This window comes from Glycine soja, chromosome 17, assembly GCF_004193775.1.
Source record: "Glycine soja cultivar W05 chromosome 17, ASM419377v2, whole genome shotgun sequence".
NCBI lineage: Eukaryota > Viridiplantae > Streptophyta > Magnoliopsida > Fabales > Fabaceae > Glycine > Glycine soja.
In genome coordinates this window covers 33,306,760-33,313,358 of record NC_041018.1, presented here as the reverse complement: position 1 = coordinate 33,313,358, position 6,599 = coordinate 33,306,760, and the positions used below count along the sequence as shown (strand labels likewise).

Below are 6,599 nucleotides of genomic sequence, written 5' to 3'. Positions count from 1 at the left end.
GATTTTACAAGGTTGAAAGAAATCTCAAGAACCGTTGGTTGCTTGGGGACTGGATGTAGGCACGAGTTGTGGCCGAACCAGTATAAATCTTGTATTTGTCTTCTTCTTCCCTACGCTCTTTAATTTCCGTTATGTACTTTTAATAACCGCTTTTACTTTTGGTTAAGTTATTGTTTATGTTCTTTACTTTCTTAACTTAGTAGTAAAAGCCTAGTTGAATCTAGTAACATTAAGAAGGATAATTTTTTAATTAGTCAAAACACATTAATAATTAATTCAACCCCCATTCTTAATTATTCCGAGGCCACTTGATCCAACAGATACATTATCTAATATCACGAGAGTATATGCTAGTTATAAAAATGAAATGCTACATGATTAATTATAAAAGAGACACCAAAAGAGAAAATGAATCGGATTCACGTTTCTTTTCTTCAGCTAACGGTGACTGACTGATAAATATAGTACCAAACAACTTGTAAACTTATATCATTGGGCGAACTTGGTCACCCTAACAGGAAGTTGAGAACTACAGTAATTTCTTATTTTCTTAATAAGATGAACTTTCTCAATAAATAATCTTTTTTTACATATAAACTTAGGAGGGGAACTTATATCTCCTATTAAAAAAAGACTAAAATTCTTCACCAAATTACTATTAAAAAACAGAGAGAGAGAGAAAGAGGGAGTTGATTCATACCAGAACTAAAATCACTAGTAGCAGCAACTAACTCTTCATAATCGAAGTTCCTATGTAGACAGATTAAAATTTGATGCACATAAATAAACAAAACAAATAAAATCCAAAGTTGCTTCCTTGTCTGGTAAATTTACTTATTTTTCTTAATTTTCTATTAAGTGTTCTGCTTTATTTTCTCGGCACATGAGAAGGAGGTGGTTTTTTAAAAGGGAAAAAAATCAAATTATGAAAGGTTACCTTAAATGGACATGGTATTCTGTTATGGGAGTGTTTATTCCAAAATCCAAAATACTAGTAACCACACCTAAAATTTGAAAGAAGGACTAATGGTGCGGGGTGTGAGAAAATCCTTCTTTACATTTGGTGAGGGACCAAGAGAGACAAAGAAACACATAAGAGAGAAAGAGGTGGATGCAGAATGGAAGCAGAGGAGAAAACAGAGAATAAGGGGTTTCAAAAATGGTATCTGTTTGAGTGGTGCTTATTATTGTGAAGAGAAGAGCATGCAAAATCCAGCTTTGGGTTAGAGCCTTGGAATGTTTGCTATATTTATACACCTACTATTTTCACTTTTATTTTTCTTTCTCTGTATCTATTTATTTTGTTTTCAACCTTTTCAATTGGTTTAGTTTAGTGTGTTATTTTTAACTTTTTTTTTTATCAAATGTTAATGTCATTATATGAGGTTCCATTTTTTTATTGAATGTTTAGCAGCCTCTGTATGTTGGCTAAATGTCAATTACTCTATTTGATCAATAAAATTATTCTTTTTACGTTTGTGGGTTGATGTATTAGGAAGTCAAATCTGATACTATTGGGATAGAAAGGTATTTTAAACATTGATCTAATCCTATCAGCGTGTCTTGAATCACTATGAATTGCAGCTCCTATTTCTTGCCTTGACATGTTCTCCTATCATAACATAAAGTTTGATATAAACAGAAACCAAATTGTTAGAGAGAGCTACATAATGCATGCACATTTCCAAAAGAATAAAATATTGTACCTGATAAAATGCACGGATATGATCCAACACCTGAAGACATGTAAAACCATTATGGCTGAAAAACGTTCTTGAAGAAGGACCCATCTCAGCAAATCGGTTGATTGGTAATAGTATGGTAAGGAAATGGTTTTTAAATATCAACTCGGATTTCTCGCTGCAAAAGATTTTTGAGAAAAGATTACATGACTAGCAATAATTTTGTTATATCTTTTACGTAAGGAAAAGGTGTAAGACAAGCCACAGGGAGTTAACAACAACCTTTCTGTCAGAGGACGAGTGGAGTTTGAAAACGAAGCTTCTGAATCCTTGCCATCCCCTTTTGCGTCAAAAAATATTGAAGTATGATTTTCACTAGGATCATCAACACTGAAAGAGTCTGTGTAAATGGATGTGTCAGTGTAGTTTTCCCTATTTGAAAGGATGAGAGAATAAAAGAGGAGTGGACATGCTCGAGATTAAATCTTCCAATGTGGTGCCCAAGTTTCGTGTTACAGACTTGAAATATCTAGTGTGAAGAAGACTTCCCTAAACTCTAACATAGTAACACGGGCCAAATTAATAACTCAAAACACATGAATAGCAAACAACTAAAAGCTTCAAACTTAGAACAAGATTTAGGAACAAGAAAAATAACAGAACAAGATTATGTTTTTTTTATTATATAGAGGACCGAAAAGGTAGAGTATTCAGTTCAGATTTACATATCGGTGTGCACAAATACAAATGCACTCACAGTCTCACACACAAACAGAGAAGGCAGGCTTAATTAAACATTGTAGTTGTTACCTTAATTATAAATAATTGTAGTTGTTACCTTAATTAGAAATGCACTCACAGTCTCGCACACAAACAGTCCAGATTGACAAATTAAGCATTGTAGTTGTTACCTTAATTATAAATAATTGAGAAGGTAGGCTACGCTACATGAGGAGAAATTTCTGGTATAGATAAAGTTAATCATATGGTATACATTTTCAATATAGGAAAAGCACAATAACAGATTATATTGCCCTTGCCCAAATAAATTAATAAAAAAATTCAGTAATTTTCTAAAAATACCTTACCAAAATAATCTCAAGTAATTATAATTTCAAACATACAAGTTCCCACTTCCCACATTTTGAAATGAAATACGAAAAAATAGCACCATTTTCAATCGTTTATTAACTTGTATATAACTAGCTCCAATTCAAAGATTGTGCAACACAACAATTGGCTAGCATGAAAATAAAAAACTTGGCAAGCAAGACAACATATCTGTGATTTGAACACCTTTAATGCAATTTCGTTATATCGACGAAGTGAAGCCCCCAGCAGAATGAGCAGCCCTGCCAGAAGCATCTTTAGGTGATTGTTTTTTTCCTGCCTTTGCCCTTACAACATATCTGTATAAGAATGATAAGAACTTATGAGTACAAACAAAAATAAAACTTTTTTTACAATTTTTAGCAAATAGAAATTAGTAATAATAAAATGAATAAGAAAATAGTGACATAGGTATTTGGTCAATTGGGAAGTACAATAAATGCTTTATTGCCTTAGGAAATAAAATAGGGACAAAGGAAATAAAAAGAACTGCTGAAAAAGTTAATCAACTACTTACATAAGCTCAAACACAAATAATACAACATTTCACGCATTCTCCTTCCAAAACTAAGTGAAACAGACTACAAGAACAACATTTGTTTTCATTCAGATAGAACTTATTGCACCTAATCACTTGCTTGTTTATTCCTCATAATAGATTGCTAAAATGAGAATAACTGAAACAGTAAAAGAATCAAAGTTATATGGGATTTAATTTAATGCCTTAATGGAAAAAAGAAAAAGATGTCTGTACGAAAGGTGTTGTCAACATAATAAGGGTAGTTCCTAATGTGAGAGTATTGGATTATGCATGTACTCCAATAATCTAAGGAATGAGTAGACAAAATTTTTGTGAAATAATGCTTTTGAGGGATTATAGTGATTGATACTTGAGAGTATTGGAGTATGCCTATACTCATGCAATGTTGTCTACAATACACTAGGAAGGTCCAGCTGCTGAGTCAACTGTAGCTAATCTCTACCATATATACTCTAACAACAAGGGGTGTTATGCATACAATTTCACCCAAGCTTTACAAGATAGGCTTGCAACATTACATGTCACGGCAGAAGCATCGAGTTTTGACAGTTAATTCTCATGCTAGACTCGTCCAGGTAAAAGAAAATCAATTGTGTGAACAGAAAAAATTGACCCCAAGTCCTAACACAAGATTTCCAACAAACTAGACCTCCAATAGGACAATAATCGATACAGATACATGCTTCACAGATATTCGAATATTAGTCTTTATGCACGGTTAAATAGTGTATGCATTATGCATATAATATTCCCCCTCAACACAGTCTGCCTAAATGAAATTAGAATCATATTCATTTTTTATTAAATAATACTCCCAAATATTATAACAATTTTTCTATTGTTTGGTAGCAAGAAGCATATTCTAACCTGCGAAGTGCCCACCAGACGCAACCAGAACAATCCTCAAATAGGTATTGTCTCTAGGCTCAGCAGTCAAAGATTTCAACTTCTCAACCACTTCATTCTCTGCCGTTTAATTATCATACGATACATTTTCAGTCACATTCATAATCAAACACTTCTAGACAGAAACTCTCTGTCTTGTCTAAGGACGGAAGAATAGTTTCTGTTTAAAACTTTCACTCGATTTGTCACACAATACACTTTGACTCTGAGACTCAGTTTCACTATCATCGTCAATTTTTTATCCCGATATACTCGACACGTCATAGTCTTTGACAAATTCAGATGTCAGAACCTTAAAATCTTCTTCCTTCACAATGTTTTTTCCAGCAATTGTCAGCTTCACCTATAATCAATACAACCCCATTATAGAAGCTAAAGGATAACCACTAGAATTTACTCATATCCCTAAACCACAATGCACATTGTCATTGTGTTAACATTTTGAATTTAAACATAAGCATATTAAGTTTCCAAAAAACAACACAATCGGAATAAGTTTTAGCTGGTATTCTAAATTTTACCTAATTTCACTGAAAATAGAACCACTCAGGATTTTTATTTTTTATTTTTGAAAAGAAGGATAAAACAAAATTGAAATTTCAAAATTTTTCTTTTTTATGAGTCTAATTTCAAAAAATTTCTTTCTAAATGCAAAAATGGGTATTCTAAATTTTACGAAAATTCACTGAGAAGAGGACTGTTCTAGAGTGATTGAATCTTATGTTGAATCGATGAATGCCGGATTTGAAATGGGAACGCTAGTCCTGAAGGGAATCGAATTGAGTCTTGCCGGTATTGCAGGTCCACCTAGGCACGGAAACGACGGTGTTTTGAGGGGCATCCAAAACGACGTCGTCGTTTGAGGATGGTTCGAGGGTTTGGGTTCTGGATACGCTGTGGTGGTCGGAAACGGATGAGTGAGGAGAAGGGAGAAGGCGACAACAATCGAAGAAGTTCGGTGGAACTTCGAAGATAGAACGGTGTCGTTTCTCCTGTAACGACGTCGTTGTGGTGGTGGACTTTGTTGCAGGAAGATTAGTTGCCATAGTAGCGTTCGAGACAAAGGTAGCTACGAAATTAGTAGCCAGTCCACGGAGATTTTTAAAAGAAAAGGTCATTCAAAGATGGTCAATATGAAAAAACCGTATTTGTATAACCGCACGAACTACGACGGTCTTTGTCAACCATCGTTGTACTCCTTAAACTTACTATGGTCGTTGTATGCTTTTGTGAAAATTACCACAATGTCATTGTGTATCCTTCAATGATACTTCCTTATTAACCATCGTACTTACTGTGTCGTAAAAAAGCTTTTTTGAAGTAGTGTGTAATTATACCTTGCTTATCTAATTTCTTTATTTTATAAATCATGTTAATCAATTTAATGTCACAACTATGTAAAGTTAAGGAAACCTGAACTAGAATTTTCATGAATTTATAAAATTTTTCCTTAGTTGCTTCTAAAGTCGATACTACATAACAAATAAAACGACTTGTTCATATTTTTGAAAAGAAAGCGTAAAACAATTTTGGTTAGAAGTCTACTCAAATAATTAAAACGGAATAAATGAAATGACAACCATTAGATCAAAATAAAAAATAATAGATGGTTGAGATAAAAATATTTAAAAATTAAAATTAAAATCTAATATATCATCAAATCTCTAAAAGATTAACCAAACGAAAAAACAAATCTATAAAGATCTCATGGTAAGGAACCCTCATCCTTTTTATCTCATCTTCCATTTTTATTTTTCCTTCTTCATGAACAGTTTTGAAAGTTCATAGTGTTTATTTTCATGGTTTTGATGTGGTTTTTGGGGTTTGGGTGGTATGGATGATGTGGAGTTGCTAGTGGAGTTGAAAAAAGCTTTCTTCTTGGACCCAAAGTTTCTTCCTTTCCCTCTTCCTCTTCACAAAGTCATCTTTTGAGTTTGAATAGGTAAGGAAAGCTTATCCTTTTCTCTATACTTAAGTTGTTGTAGATTGGTCTCAATGTTGCTTGAAAATGAATTATTTTGTTTAAAAAGCAAAGTTTAAGCATTTGATGTTTTGAGTTTTGGAATTGCGGTTTTTGATTGTTTGATGAATATTGATGAAAAATTCTAATTTGTAAGTAATTTTGATGTGGTTTATGTATTGGAATTGATAGAAAATGGTTTGGATTTGTTTTGAGATGATTTGGAGACCGTCAAAGATAATTCTTAGAATTTCAAATTCTACATACTTCGCGTCCAATGACCAAGGTCACGCCCAATGATCAAGTTTGTGTCCAATGACCAGTCTCGCATCCATTGGTCAAGGTATTGATTAATGTTTGTTTTCCTTGCTTAAATTAATTATTTTGAGATGTTAATGAA

The 6,599-nt window shown here is 33.0% G+C and overlaps 1 long non-coding RNA gene across 1 annotated transcript; it reads right to left on the bottom strand.

The window, feature by feature from the left end:
• Positions 1–286: 286 nt before the first annotated feature.
• Positions 287–5,331, bottom strand: LOC114393263. Its single transcript, XR_003662510.1, has 5 exons — positions 4,201–5,331; positions 2,979–3,091; positions 1,965–2,082; positions 1,707–1,860; positions 287–1,612 (listed from the first exon to the last, which is right to left on the bottom strand). It is a non-coding gene; the product is annotated as an uncharacterized LOC114393263 (long non-coding RNA).
• Between the last annotated feature and the right edge of the window lie 1,268 nt (positions 5,332–6,599).